This window comes from Trachurus japonicus, chromosome 14, assembly GCF_045865225.1.
Source record: "Trachurus japonicus isolate A0001 chromosome 14, Traja_1.0".
Taxonomy (NCBI): Eukaryota; Metazoa; Chordata; class Actinopteri; order Carangiformes; family Carangidae; genus Trachurus; species Trachurus japonicus.
In genome coordinates, this window is record NC_140920.1 from 847,235 (window position 1) to 861,026 (window position 13,792).

At 42.1% G+C, this 13,792-nt stretch overlaps 1 protein-coding gene across 1 annotated transcript in view; it reads right to left on the reverse strand.

The window, feature by feature from the left end:
* Nucleotides 1-13,792, reverse strand: part of rbm27 (RNA binding motif protein 27) — a 65,932-nt gene that overhangs the window by 35,050 nt on the left and 17,090 nt on the right. The window lies entirely within an intron of this gene.

Genomic DNA, 13,792 nt, shown 5'->3' on the forward strand with positions numbered 1-13,792 from the left:
AGTAAGTTCCTGTATTATTTTGAAGTTCTGTTTCTGTCATGATTTGTGTCTTGAGTTCCTGTTTTACTTTGAAGTTCCTGTCTTGTCTTCCTGTGTTCTCCCGCCTGTTTGATTACCTCATGTGTCTCACCTGTGTCTGATTGCACCACCTGTGTCTCGTTCCCTCATGTATTCAACCTCAGTGTCTCCCTTTGTCCTTGTTGGTTCATTGTTGTTTGTCCTCCTGGCTTCATGCTCCTCATGTTCCTGTGTTCCCCGTACTTGTGAGTTACCAATAAATCCCTTTTTGTCACCGAACCTGAGTCTGCATTTGGGTCCTGTCCTCCCCCAACCTGACAACATGCATGATATCCTACATCTTCCTCTGCTCTCATTTCCTGTCCTCTCAAGACTGTCGGCCATCAGCACAGAAACAAAAACTTGGAAGTTTGTTGCAGGTCTCTTACCTCATAGCAACAGGCTCTTGACTATAGGACAGATCATCTCTGAATGGATTACTCTTTGTAGATCCTGGAGTCTTTCCTGTGTTACCCTATTCCTCTGCACAATCACTCATCTTCTGTTCTTCAGTCAGTCTAAAAGTGAAACCAGTAATACTGATGGTTAGCACACAAACACAGGATATCTGACAGAACAGGAAGTAACAGACACACACAATGCACTGTACAACTCAACTCACAAGCACCTCATACAATCAATAGATCCTCATCTTCACAGTCCACACAGAGACAAAAGAATCACTTGAACAGTACTCACCTTGTTCTTCTATGTTGACTATAAATCAATCTGATCTGAATAAAGACTTAAGCTTCAACTCTCTCTCGTGTGTTTAATGATTACCTGAGCAGAGCTGCTCCCCCTCTCCTCTGCTAGTCTGGGGCCGTTGACTCGCTGTTTTGGTAGGAAACGGATCCAGGGCGAGAGAGACAGACCTTTCCTTCAAAATAAAAGCACCAAGCTAATAAAATGCGGTTAAAACTCTTTAATTTAAGGAATATAATTTACAAGAAAGTCCCCGAGCCATTAAGTTAACATTTTGCTTTTATTGTATCACAAGTTAATGTTTATTTTATAAGTTTTATGTTGGTGAATACTTTTATTTTGGTGAATTTGGTGATTTCGGTATCCGCTACAGACAGGAACCAGAATGCAGACTAATTAGGAGGTAACTGACACCAGGCTCTTCGCTTGTCTGAAGAGCCTGGGCTGCGTTCCAAAAACAGTTTGAGTCGCCCTCGTTCACTTGCCCTCAGCACTTGCCCTCGGGGGAATCCCCGCCGCCATCATAAGGGCTGTTCCATTTCTCCAAACAGCTGAAGTGAACTTGGTGAGATCGACCCTTGAGGGCTGAGTGATCAAGTCAACAACGATGGTCACTCCAGAGCTGTATATCACCCACAATGCATTGCAGTGGTGCACGAAAAATATGTCCATGCTGGTGGCGATAATGAACCTCAAACACGTTGTCTGCTGTCTATTTACCACCAAAGAAGAAGAAAATGAATTAAAGGAGCCAGCACGGGCAGGTACTAATTGTGCAATTAGACTGGCCGTTGCACAGTTATGGCAGAGCGGGAGCCCACCGTTTACAAGTGTAAGTATAAGCTATTTGTCACAAACAAAAGAAAAAGAACGCAAAATACTTGTATCTAAATAGCATTTTATTCTTCTGATGTCGCATCGTTTGCTGTGCATTCTGTGTGATTAAGGGATTGTTTCCATATTGTTACAGGGTCTGATGAGGAGACGGAGCTCCTCATAAAGCTCAGAATGAGAAATGAAGCTCTCTTTACTGGCAAAAGAAATGCCTCAAAGCTGGCCTGGGAGTGAGTTTATTTGTAACCTACTGTGGCATTGAATGTATTTCTGTTACTTATTACTTACCATTGCTTCTTTGTTGTGGTGCTTATTTTATTTGTGGGAGACTAAAGGTTTTAATGTACCGTATTTTCCGGACTGTAAGTCGCGTTTTTTTTCCTCGTTTGGCTGACCATGCGACCTATTCAGAAGCGACGTATATAGGCTACTATCAAAAATATAGCATACGCTATGACCTCAAGAGGGAAGCGAGGCTTTTATTTCTGAATCCCTCCGCATTCAGTAGCTCATCTTCATCACCCTCACGTGCTGTTCTTGCTGCGCTGTCGGCCCGTCTTTGGTCTCTGCTCCGGTCCCGACTGGGCTCCGGACACGGAGCAGAGACCGAAGACGGGCCGACAGCGCAGCAAGAACAGCACGTGAGGGCTGTCCCTCTCTGAAGCAGAGGAGAGGTCGGCTTCACTCCCGTCAGTCTTCACAGACAGTCCACAAAGAGTTTCTGATCATATCCTCATCAGTTTGCTCCTGGCGACGGAGTTTTTTTTTTTTTTTTTTTTTGACCCGGCCTGTAGTAGGTATTAGGTGTCGGTCTTTCGTGTACACAAAGCCCCGGCCGTTATATGAGACCCGGCTATTAATTAAATGTTTGAAAAATAAATGCGACTTATAAACTGGTGCGACTATATGTTTTTTTTCCTCTTCATGACGTATTTTTTGACAGATGCGACTAATACTCAGGTGCGACATATTAGTCCGGAAAATACGTTTGGTGAGCATATCATAATTGTTTTATTGTGTAAATAGGACAATTGTACAGAAGATGGGTCTGCAGGGGAGGGTGACAGGAGCACAGGCGGCTAAAAAGTGGGAAAACCTGAAAAAGAAATACAAGGTAATTAGTATACAGTAGCTATACAATTGGTGAAACAAATTCACTCATAAAAAAACTTACTTCTGTTTTCTCCCCTATAGGACTTGAAAGCCCCCCCTACAGGGGCAGGAACCGATCGGGGGGAGGAAAAGGCAGACAGCTGGCAGTGGTTTCCCCTGATGCATGAGGCAATTGGGGCACGGCCATCGGTAACACCACCCGTCCTAATTGCCTCATGCACAGGGGAAAAACCAACAACGAGCAGCACTGCCACTGCCAGCTGTCTGCCAGGACCTCCAGAGAGCCCCACACCACCACCACCATCATCATCATCATCATCATCAGCATCATCATCAGCATCATCAGCATCAGCATTAGCATCATCAGCAGCATCATCATCAACAGCATCATCATCATCAGAACCACCACCACCACCACAACAATCTCCACCTAAAAAAAGAGCCCGGAGGGAGCGCCTCATTGACATTATTCTGAAGGAGGGAGAGAGGGATGAGGACCGCTTCCAGCGTTTGGAGGCACAAACAGACAGGCTTCTGAACATTTTTGAGAAGATGGTGGACAAAATGTAGGCAAATCTAATTTTGTAACTTATTATTTAGGCCCTGATTAATGCCTTGTGAGTTTAAGTTCAGTAATTACATCACAACACCCTCATTTGTTTTCTTTTATTTTGACATTAACAGAAATTTCATTTTGTTTCAATCTTTTTTTTTTTTAACTCAAAACTTTTGAAAAATAAAATACACCACACATGTGGAAAAGAAACATGAACAAATAAATCTCAATAGCATAATTGTGTCGTGTCTCTTTTGCCTTACATTCCCTACAGATAATCATGGTCCAGTAGCTGTTGGACAGGTGCGGAGATGCGGCCTGCCAGCCTTTCTCTTAGTGCTGCTCCACCGACCTCAACAGCAAGAGGGGCAAGAGGGATATTGTCCGCCCAAGCTTCCTGGACTGGCTCCTCAATATCCCGACACCCAGGCATATGTTATGCAGTACAGCACAACAGGTGATGACGGATGGCACAAACGTTGTGTCAACTTCCAGGGCCTTAAAGAAGATGCTGCGCCATCGAGTCTTCATCATACCAAAAGACCTTTCAATAACTGAACGGGCCCTGGAGTGACAGCCGTTGTAGCGCTCCTGGACCCTGGACTGCAGTGGCTCTCTGAATGGTGTCATTAGGCAAATTGGCTGCTCAATGCAGGGGTATCCACCATCACCTACAATGAAGTAGCCTGCTGGGGGGTAGAGTTGACCTGTGTAAATGGGACTGTTCTTTAGCACACGTGTGTCATGGACAGACCCAGGGTAACCTGTAAATGTGTCCAAAACCTGCCTCCACTGTCACACACAGCTTGGAGCTGGATAGAATGAAATAGCTTGCGATTAGTGTAGTCAGTGGAGGCAGGACCTGCAGGTGCCTTTATTCTAATGTGGCAGCCATCAATAGCACCCACACATGCTTTGAATGCCTCATGCTGTGCAAGGCCAGCAAACCCCTCTCCTGTTGCCTCCAGCTCATTTGGTTTGGGGAGGGTGATGCAGTGGCTCCTCTTCTCCACTATTTTGCCTGCCACCTTATGTACAGCACGAAAGACACTTGTCTTCGGGGAACCAAATGCCCGGGAAACAACACTATAGGAGGCCCCATGAGCCAGCCAGTACAGAAATAAAAGGACTTCAAAGTCAGGTTCCCAGCCATGACTTTTGTTGATGTCAAGCAATTCCATCAATATGTTTATGGCATCACGGGACAGACGGAAATCCCTCTTTGGATCCTCCTGGGGATCCAAATATACTGCCATCAATGGTAGTGCAGTGTTGATGACAGCATAACGAACAGACGGTGTCTGGAAAAAATTAAATCAAAACTGTATCACAAAGGAATGCACAAAAAACTATGCTTTCTTCTCATTTATTATATTATAGACAATTGTTTCATTTCATTTCATTTTGATTTATTTCATTCATGGTTTACATTCTCACATGGTTGCACATATTTACATAATGTACACATTGTCACCATAAATAAAAAGGAGCATGATGAAGAAAACTTATAGTACCTGCCTCTCTCTGTTGTTATAATTACATTGGCTTACTATCAACACCAATATTGTACTCTGTTTCAAAATATTAAGAGTGATGAAACATAGTAGTGACAGGAAAACAAACAAAATAGCAGTAGACACCACTCGTCTATCCATCTTTTCTTTTTTTCCCTTCTTTTTCTCTTTCTCCTTCTTTTTTGTAGATGCTTTTCTTTTCTTTTTTAAACAACTGAGACATACTTGTACAACTTTTCAATTCCTTGCTTTGTGAATGCCATACTTTTACACCTGCAACAGAAATACACATTTGTTTTAAGCTTAGCCTTGCAAATGTATGTTTAAAATCAAGCTTCAGTCTGTTGTCCCCTTCCTCCAATTTAAACAAGTTATGTAAATGTTCTGGTAATGATCTGTTCTTTGCTTTAAACATTGTTCCCTGTAACGTCTATCCTACATGACTTTAAGTGTTGTGTTTGTAACCACAATCTTTAACAATTAAGACCATAAAGGACAATGAGGAGGAGGAGGAGGAGGAGGATGGTGGTGGTAACAGGCCTAATAAGTATCAGGAAAAAACAATCTAAAAATAAAATTAATGTCAACTAAACTTAAAGTAGGTTAAATGTATTTAAACAACAAAACTGTCTATAAAGTATAAGGTAAAGAAAAATAAATAAATAAATAACTAATGAATTGCCTGAATAAAATTTGATACAAAATTAATAATTCTGATAATTACCAGGTGCCGACGTATTCCCATCAACCGCAGAATGCGTCTTTGTCTCAATGAAATGAGTCTCCGCGTATTTTGGTTAATTTGCAAAAGGCAGTACAGCGCTACTCCAACCACATGTGGTTGCTCCATGATTGTCTGGGCTGTTAGTGAACGAGGGCAGGTGTGTTCCATTTACCTCTTTCACTCTTCCTCCGCCCACTTTCCCTCCTCCCTCCAAGTGGCCTCCGTGTGACGTCATAGCAAGGGCTGAGGGCAAGTGAGCGAGGGCGACTCAAACTGTTTTTGGAACGCAGCCCTGGTGATGCGAGGCTACTCCTCTGCCTTGACTGTAAATCACATGACTCTGAGGGTGTGGCTATAGGATGCACCTTACTCTTAGAGAGACATGGGAATTCCTCTTTGTTTGAATAACACACCTAGGACAACACAGATGCATGCGCTGGGAATGTATGTACTTAAAACGAAAGAAAGAAAAAGGCTCGCACACCGCAAGGCTCCTAAATGCAGTCCATTTATTATCAGGAACGATGTAACGTTTCGAGCAAAAGCTCTTCGTCAGACATACAACATCCACATAGACGCCATCTTAAGTATCATGTGGTCGTCATGTGACAATTAGAAACCAGGAAGCAGATACCGGTACAAACACAGCATACAAAACGGCATCCACTAGTACTACAAAGTCCTGTTATATTCTAGTATTTTTAAAACATCAATATATATAAAAAAATCCTGAGAAAAAACACAAGCATGGGTACAGGAGCACACACACACACAAGTAAATATACTGTGTATTGTGCGTACACATGCGCCCATACCAATGAGAACACCATAGAAGTAAGTCATACCAGCCACAACGTAGAGATCTCATATCACATATCATGTTACACATAGCATACATAGTAGAAAATTGGATAGATAGTAGAAAAATATATCGAAAAAAAAAAAATATATATGAAAATCTAAGTGTATGAAAACACTAGTGCGAGAGACACACAGGGAAGCTACACTCAATAGGATATGCAAACAGTGATCAGGCATAAGTGCCGTCATGAAGTTGGCATATGCTACTGAGGCCACACCTGCGTGCTAAGGCACAATAATATAACACATTCAAGTACAAAGCAACACACAAATGACAAACTTGCTGGGCAATAATGTGTGACAAAATAACAATAATTATAGGAATGGACGAATGTCCATTTCTTCGTTCATGCCCTTGGGTGACATAGTGTCTAAAGTATAAATCCAGAAACGTTCACGTCTGAGAAGCAATTTGTTGATATCACCTCCCCTCCTCGGTTGACATACTAGTTCTATACCAATGTAGCTCAGAGAAGCCACACTATGTTTCATCTGGTTAAAGTGATTGGCTACAGGGCTCTTGGGATCAGAGTTTCTTATAGCACACCTATGTTCAGAAATTCTGTTTTTAAGGGGTCTAGATGTCTTACCAATATATGCAAGCCCACAAGGGCACTTAAGCATATATATAACGTTGTTAGTTTTGCAAGAAATTATACCCTTAATAGAAAACACTTTACCAGTGCGTGGATGATGAAAGATTTTGGTTTTACGTGTAAAGTTGCACTGTTGACAATTACCACACTTATAGTTACCTGCTTCCACAGGGGGAAGAAAAGAAACAGAGGCACGAGGAGGTGGAGGGCTAGGGTTATCCGCCCTGACCAGCATGTTTCTAAGGTTGGGGGGTCTTCTAAAGGCAACACGAGGGGGGTTTTCAAACCGTCCTCTCAGAGAAGGATCGGAGGAGACAATATGCCAATGTTTATGTATAATCGAGGACATATTCTTAGCAAGAGGTGAATAAGGAACAACACATGTAATTCTGTCATTAACAGTTTCAGTTCTAGTAGAAAAAAGACAGTCAGTTTGGGTTACATTAGAAAAGTGGTCGGAGGCCTGCGTCACCCATTCTTTTTTATACCCTCTTTGAAGGAATCTATTAGCAAGATGCTGCTTTTGTATGTTGAAATCAGAGTCTGAACTGCATATCCGACGGATGCGGTTCATCTGTGCAATGGGCAGGCTCCTTTTCAAAGGGGAGGGGTGATATGATTGTCCATGTAGCAGTGAATTCCTGTCAGTACGTTTCCTGTAGAGTGAGGTGCTGAAACCTTTGTCACTCTTAATGATAAGAATGTCCAAAAAATTCATCTTAAAAGGGTCGTGTGCCATAGTAAATTTCAAGTGTGTGTTCTGTGCATTTACAAAATTAAAAAAGTCTCTGAGTTTAGCTTCAGTTGAGGTCCAGATGAAAAAGACATCATCTATGTACCTTCTGTATGTAGAGATATACTGAAGGAACGGGTTACAGGAGGGATTCAGCACCACTTCTTCTTCAAAAAGGCCGACATACAGGGATGCGAAGCTGGGAGACATCTTAGACCCCATGCTGACTCCCGACACCTGCAAAAAGAAATCTTTATCAAACATAAAGTAGTTTGTGGTCAACACAATCTCTAGCAGCTTCAAAATACAGTCCGTGCTAGGTGTGGGCCTGTCCTCTCTGGACAAAAAAGTTTCAGCTGCTCTGAGCCTCCTTGGATAGGGACGTTAGTATACAGGGACTCAATATCCATGGTTACCAGGATGCAGGGCTCTTGGTTAGTATGAGCAGTATTAATGAGTTTGATAAAGTCTATAGAGTCTTTGACATATGCAGGTAAAGATGAAACACAAGGCTGTAGGAAAAAGTCAGCAAAGGCGGAAATCTTCTCTGTGAGAGACCCTATCGCCGCCACAATAGGTCTTCCTGGAGGAGTGGTAATATATTCCTTATGGATTTTAGGGAGGGTGTAAAAAACAGGTGTGACAGGTGAATTTACCAGCATGAAGGCGTGCTCTTGTTTAGTAATCTCTCCTTCTTCCAGGAGGTCTTTGAGGCAGCCATGTACCAGGGTGGTGTATTCTACTGTGGGATTACCTGGCAGTTTGCAGTAAAAAGTGTCATTATTCAGCTGTCTCATGATCTCCTGTGTGTATGGTTCTCTATCCAAGATAACCAATGCTCCCCCTTTATCTGCACTTTGGATTATAATAGACTTATCCTCTTTGAGAGCCTTCAGTTCCATATGTTGTGTTCTAGTCAAGTTATGGGTGACCTTATATTGTCTTTTCTGTCCCAGGAGTTTGGCAATATCTCCCTCTACCAATCTGCAGTATGTATCAACAGAAGAGTTCCTGTGTTTAGGAGGTATGAACGTGGATTTACCTCTGAACGAAGCGTGGGATCTATGTCTGAGGAGGGCTGAGGTGTCTGGATGAGATGTCAGGGGCTCCTCAGTCTCTGTGCCACTGGGGGGGGTCGTCTCACCAGTGCTATGGGGGATACCACAGGACACATGATTATCTCTTTGCTGGTGATTAAAAAACTCCTTCAAACGTAATATACGAAAGAATTTTTTGGAAATCCACGAAAACATCAAAATCTTTGCAGTGGGTAGTAGGGCAAAATGACAGTCCCTTATTTAATACCAAAGTGCATGATTCAGATAGGGGCTTACTTGAGAGATTGATGACATTCACTTCCTCCACTTGCTGTTGCGAGTGTTGTATGGCTCCCGTGCGAGTTTTCTTTCCCCGCCTGCACCTCTTGCGCTGTGGAATCGGGTGCCTTGGGGGTGTTGTGGAGTGTGTTGAGTTGGGCCTAAAAAAGGCCTTCGCTGGGAAGCACTGGAGCCTGCCGAGTCCACGTCGAGTGAGGAGGTGGAAGTCGCTGGACTGTAGCGTTGGTATCGCGGCCTCCTCCTCGGTGGCCTGTGCTCACCTGCGGTTGATGCCGCGTCTGTTTTATTAAGCCATTTGTATACAGTGCCTGTTCATAGTCTTTAGTATCACGGTCAAATTTTTTCTTTTTAAACACAGATAATTCTTCTTGTAGCTGTTCTCTTTTCTGTTCACATGATTTAATTACCTGCGTCATTTCTTCTTTGTTGGGAGACTCGCTCAGCAGTTGATTTTTGATTTTATTCGCTTCTTCTCTCGTTTCATCCAGTTGTGAGGTCAGCTCTTGGATGGTCAGTGCCATGAGATCAAACGAGCATTTATTCAAAATCTCGCACCAGCGAGTATTAAAAGTTTCATTGTCTCTCCCAATAATGGGACTTTTTACCAGACGTAGTCCTCGGGGGATCCTCTTGACCCGCAGGTAGTCAGAGAGAGTAACTCAACACACTCCACAACACCCCAAGGCACCCGATTTCCACAGCGCAAGAGGTGCAGGCGGGGAAAGAAAACTCGCACGGGAGCCATACAACACTCGCAACAGCAAGTGGAGGAAGTGAATGTCATCAATCTCTCAAGTAAGCCCCTATCTGAATCATGCACTTTGGTATTAAATAAGGGACTGTCATTTTGCCCTACTACCCACTGCAAAGATTTTGATGTTTTCGTGGATTTCCAAAAATTCTTTCGTATATTACGTTTGAAGGAGTTTTTTAATCACCAGCAAAGAGATAATCATGTGTCCTGTGGTATCCCCCATAGCACTGGTGAGACGACCCCCCCCAGTGGCACAGAGACTGAGGAGCCCCTGACATCTCATCCAGACACCTCAGCCCTCCTCAGACATAGATCCCACGCTTCGTTCAGAGGTAAATCCACGTTCATACCTCCTAAACACAGGAACTCTTCTGTTGATACATACTGCAGATTGGTAGAGGGAGATATTGCCAAACTCCTGGGACAGAAAAGACAATATAAGGTCACCCATAACTTGACTAGAACACAACATATGGAACTGAAGGCTCTCAAAGAGGATAAGTCTATTATAATCCAAAGTGCAGATAAAGGGGGAGCATTGGTTATCTTGGATAGAGAACCATACACACAGGAGATCATGAGACAGCTGAATAATGACACTTTTTACTGCAAACTGCCAGGTAATCCCACAGTAGAATACACCACCCTGGTACATGGCTGCCTCAAAGACCTCCTGGAAGAAGGAGAGATTACTAAACAAGAGCACGCCTTCATGCTGGTAAATTCACCTGTCACACCTGTTTTTTACACCCTCCCTAAAATCCATAAGGAATATATTACCACTCCTCCAGGAAGACCTATTGTGGCGGCGATAGGGTCTCTCACAGAGAAGATTTCCGCCTTTGCTGACTTTTTCCTACAGCCTTGTGTTTCATCTTTACCTGCATATGTCAAAGACTCTATAGACTTTATCAAACTCATTAATACTGCTCATACTAACCAAGAGCCCTGCATCCTGGTAACCATGGATATTGAGTCCCTGTATACTAACGTCCCTATCCAAGGAGGGCTCAGAGCAGCTGAAACTTTTTTGTCCAGAGAGGACAGGCCCACACCTAGCACGGACTGTATTTTGAAGCTGCTAGAGATTGTGTTGACCACAAACTACTTTATGTTTGATAAAGATTTCTTTTTGCAGGTGTCGGGAGTCAGCATGGGGTCTAAGATGTCTCCCAGCTTCGCATCCCTGTATGTCGGCCTTTTTGAAGAAGAAGTGGTGCTGAATCCCTCCTGTAACCCGTTCCTTCAGTATATCTCTACATACAGAAGGTACATAGATGATGTCTTTTTCATCTGGACCTCAACTGAAGCTAAACTCAGAGACTTTTTTAATTTTGTAAATGCACAGAACACACACTTGAAATTTACTATGGCACACGACCCTTTTAAGATGAATTTTTTGGACATTCTTATCATTAAGAGTGACAAAGGTTTCAGCACCTCACTCTACAGGAAACGTACTGACAGGAATTCACTGCTACATGGACAATCATATCACCCCTCCCCTTTGAAAAGGAGCCTGCCCATTGCACAGATGAACCGCATCCGTCGGATATGCAGTTCAGACTTGATTTCAACATACAAAAGCAGCATCTTGCTAATAGATTCCTTCAAAGAGGGTATAAAAAGAATGGGTGACGCAGGCCTCCGACCACTTTTCTAATGTAACCCAAACTGACTGTCTTTTTTCTACTAGAACTGAAACTGTTAATGACAGAATTACATGTGTTGTTCCTTATTCACCTCTTGCTAAGAATATGTCCTCGATTATACATAAACATTGGCATATTGTCTCCTCCGATCCTTCTCTGAGAGGACGGTTTGAAAACCCCCCTCGTGTTGCCTTTAGAAGACCCCCCAACCTTAGAAACATGCTGGTCAGGGCGGATAACCCTAGCCCTCCACCTCCTCGTGCCTCTGTTTCTTTTCTTCCCCCTGTGGAAGCAGGTAACTATAAGTGTGGTAATTGTCAACAGTGCAACTTTACACGTAAAACCAAAATCTTTCATCATCCACGCACTGGTAAAGTGTTTTCTATTAAGGTTATAATTTCTTGCAAAAACTAACAACGTTATATATATGCTTAAGTGCCCTTGTGGGCTTGCATATATTGGTAAGACATCTAGACCCCTTAAAAACAGAATTTCTGAACATAGGTGTGCTATAAGAAACTCTGATCCCAAGAGCCCTGTAGCCAATCACTTTAACCAGATGAAACATAGTGTGGCTTCTCTGAGCTACATTGGTATAGAACTAGTATGTCAACCGAGGAGGGGAGGTGATATCAACAAATTGCTTCTCAGACGTGAACTTTTCTGGATTTATACTTTAGACACTATGTCACCAAGGGCATGAACGAAGAAATGGACATTCGTCCATTCCTATAATTATTGTTATTTTGTCACACATTATTGCCCAGCAAGTTTGTCATTTGTGTGTTGCTTTGTACTTGAATGTGTTATATTATTGTGCCTTAGCACGCAGGTGTGGCCTCAGTAGCATATGCCAACTTCATGACGGCACTTATGCCTGATCACTGTTTGCATATCCTATTGAGTGTAGCTTCCCTGTGTGTCTCTCGCACTAGTGTTTTCATACACTTAGATTTTCATATATATTTTTTTTTTTTTTCGATATATTTTTCTACTATCTATCCAATTTTCTACTATGTATGCTATGTGTAACATGATATGTGATATGAGATCTCTACGTTGTGGCTGGTATGACTTACTTCTATGGTGTTCTCATTGGTATGGGCGCATGTGTACGCACAATACACAGTATATTTACTTGTGTGTGTGTGTGCTCCTGTACCCATGCTTGTGTTTTTCTCAGGATTTTTTTATATATATTGATGTTTTAAAAATACTAGAATATAACAGGACTTTGTAGTACTAGTGGATGCCGTTTTGTATGCTGTGTTTGTACCGGTATCTGCTTCCTGGTTTCTAATTGTCACATGACGACCACATGATACTTAAGATGGCGTCTATGTGGATGTTGTATGTCTGACGAAGAGCTTTTGCTCGAAACGTTACATCGTTCCTGATAATAAATGGACTGCATTTAGGAGCCTTGCGGTGTGCGAGCCTTTTTCTTTCTTTCGTTTTAAGTCTTGCATTTTTGGCTCAGCACCTGCCCAAAGTTTTTGGTACGGATGTGCGTGTGACCTCTCCTTTTTCTGGGAATGTATGTAACAATATAAAACACACACAGCGTCCCCCATTTGACTGATTATCATCAACACTTTATTTAAACAAAACGGATTAATTGTTGCTGTTCATACACAAGCATTTATCTCTGTAAAAGTTGTAAATGCTGGAACAAAGAGAAAACATCTTAAAATTCAGATGAATGAATTGAGTTAACTGGGGGGGGGGGGGGCATACCTAAAAAATGGGTCTGCCAACAGAATCGTCAACAGTGGATATATTTATTATATTTAATTTTATCATTAAGCAGCGTGAAAAACAAGATGGAGAGAACATGTCCTTTAATGTTAAGAAACACACAGAGGTTATGACTTGTCTATCAGTTTAGGCATATGCACTTTAAATTATTTCACCATAGACCATATTACATTTTCATTATAGGTGATATTCTAGATCAGAATATTATTGTTTTCTACCTAAATGAGTAGTTTCTAGGCTACACACAGCTTAACCTAATTAAAACATAACCTACGAATTGCAAGAGAATATAGGATTTAGCCTTGTGAAATGCCACGTCAAATACATAAAACTTGCTCAAAGAATCAATTTAATTTTGTATAGCTGGGGTACATTTCCACACAACATGGCATAGCCTACAGAAAGGTGTTGGTTACAAATTACGTGTTACAAGGATTTTGTGTTGAGAAAAACATCAGTTGTTACACTCTTTAGAGATAGGCATTACTTGTGTCATTTTTCTTCCCTGAAGAAACACCTAACTATGAATGTGTCAGAAATGGACACTAAATTGAGCTGTGACAAAATCAAAATCAAAAATATACCACATCATATTTAA